The 2,500-nt window shown below is 46.6% G+C and overlaps 1 protein-coding gene across 1 annotated transcript in view; it reads left to right on the top strand.

The window, feature by feature from the left end:
• LOC135826642 (fibrillin-1-like) overlaps positions 1-2,500 on the top strand; it is a gene marked incomplete at its 3' end in the record, with an annotated part of 61,480 nt that overhangs the window by 41,484 nt on the left and 17,496 nt on the right. The window lies entirely within an intron of this gene.

Genomic DNA, 2,500 nt, shown 5'->3' with positions numbered 1-2,500 from the left:
CGTAATTTGAGTGGGGGTGCTGAGCATGCGTATGTGTTGTGGGGCATATTGGTATTTTATGGAGTGTGCAAGAAGGGTGAGCTTCACTTTGCGGGGAGAGAACATTGCCGGCCATTTGAGCCTATGGAGCAGTGTTGACTGATTCAGAGGGGTGTAGAGGGTGAGACGGAGGCAAATTCTGGATTCGCTCAAGACGGTCAGGGACTGTGATTGAGAGCGGGGTGACAGCAATGCATACATATAATTATAGGCAGGATATATGTTTTGTAAGTGAGAGAGAGTGATGTTTAGTGTGTGAGTTGATTTGAGCCTAAAGAGAATATTTAAAAATGATTTTACGGCTTTCTTCAGTACAAAGTCAAGGTGGGCTGACAACCTCAGGTCGTGCGGCAAGATGATGCCGAGGTGGCGATGTTGCAGGACATTTCAGAGATGTGCATTGTTGAGCTCTATGCGTGGGGATGGCGAGGGGCATTTTCCGTTGTAGAAGGTGAGGACTACCATTTTTTCCAGTGTCGATTAGGAGGTGCCAGCGCTCTAACCATCCAGCGGCGGCTGACACGCTGCTGTGCAGTTGCAGTTCGCAGTGTGCGGCAGAGCTGCTGGAGCAGACGAGGGCTGTGTCGTCAGCAAATTGGCTGCACTTGGTGCTGGCGTTCTCGGAAGCGGCAGGCAGGTCGATGGTGTACACCACCAACAGCAGTGATCCCAAGACTGAGCCCTGAGGCACTCCGGCCGGGATGGGGAGGAAGGCTGATGTTGTGCCCTCAACTTGTTGCAATCGTTGTTGTTGCGATCGTTGCTGCTGCAATACGCCCATTGCGCATTGTCAATTATGGAAGATATGAGTGTTGCATGTGAGTGCGCTGGGATCAGCAATGCACTGTTCAACACTCCCACACGGCCATGACCAGGTGTGCCTGGGTGTGCGTTGTTGGCGCTACAGATTATGTCATTGCGCAATGGGCTCATATCAATAACTGCGCTGTTGATTCCGGTGAAGACAGTAGGGGGTAGAGGTGACACGGCAAACCAACTCCATCACGCAAGTTACGATCAAGCTCCTCTTAAATCTAGCTGTCTAACTGTCCCCAGCTCATGCTTTGTTCCGGTATTCCCCGAGAGTCATAACAAGAGTACATAACCCCCCAGATTGTGCAACTCCCACATACCCTGCTGTCCCGACGGAATTTCAAGTTGATGTCATTATTTACGACGCAATGCTCCTTGCACCAGTGATTTACAACATGTGTACGGGTGTCAGCCCATCACACGTTTTTCTTTGCATTAATTTGTACAGGATCGATCGGCTTCGGTCAACCACAGGTTCCGGATTTGTCTGATAATCCGTGTACAGTGCGCATTGCATCATCAAAATGACGTCGACTTGAAATTCTGTCGGGACAGCACCCATAGTGGAGTTGCACACTCTGGGGGGTTATGTACTCTTGGTCATACTGATGCCTAGAGAGTTGAAAATCTTGCCAGCTTTAAAAAAATGATATTTGGGAAAGAAATACCACGGGGAAAATGTATGGAAAAGTCGGTCCAAACCACGTATTTTTCGAACTTCTCGAACTTAAAGCGGGTTTTGAGCCAGGGAGTAATACAGCTACCTGGAGGTCACCCTAGCATACCAGTTTGACGATTGCCCCAGAACCGTTTTCTCCCTGCGGGTGGGATAGAGGCGAGATGGTCACTTAGGTAGTGTGGAACTTGCTTCAAGTTCCCTTTCTTCGTGAGCCTGCGGGATGATCGACCATGATGTTTCGGGGAAGCATTCTCTGGAACACTCTCCCCTCTGATTTTGGAGTGATAGGTGTCCCTGGTCCCTTCCGAAAAGCTCTTTCTGCCATTGATATACTTACTTTGTGAATATCCTCGTTAAACTTTTATCATCTGCCATAAATTCCAACCTTCTCATCTATCAATCATTTGTAAATTTATGTCTCTAAAATCAACCACGTATTCCTGACTCCATGAAATTCTCTTTCTATTCTTTGACTCCATGAAATTATTGTCTTTCTATTTCTGACTCCATGAAATTGTCTTCATATAATTTTTCCTTTTCCTCTTTTGGTCCTTTCTGTCTTATATTATTAGCATTTCTTGTTTTCCCTTGCATATCATCCCTTCATCATTCTGTGAGAACCTGTCCTATGGGCAGGTGAGAAGGCATCTCTGCCTGTTCATTTGGTGAAGTAAAATAAACAACGACAACAACAAGTACCTTTCTCTTATTGGCCACAGGCCATCGTGAGAATAAAAGATTTCAAAAAGTATGCAGGTACTCGCACGGATCAGGATTCTCTCGATCAGTGAGTAGTGAAATACCTACTGCCAAAGAGACTCCTGCTACAGCCTGTAGAAGCTCAGCGATAAGCATTTCCAAAAATTGTTTGCCTTTGCAAAGTTTGGTTGGCAACTCACCTAGATGTACATGCATGTCACGGTAGAAGTCCATCAATAGTTCTATCACTTTGGGAGATGCCCTCTGTTA

This window comes from Sycon ciliatum, chromosome 10, assembly GCF_964019385.1.
Source record: "Sycon ciliatum chromosome 10, ocSycCili1.1, whole genome shotgun sequence".
In the NCBI taxonomy this organism is placed as follows: Eukaryota; Metazoa; Porifera; class Calcarea; order Leucosolenida; family Sycettidae; genus Sycon; species Sycon ciliatum.
This window is presented reverse-complemented; position numbering and strand designations above follow the sequence as displayed.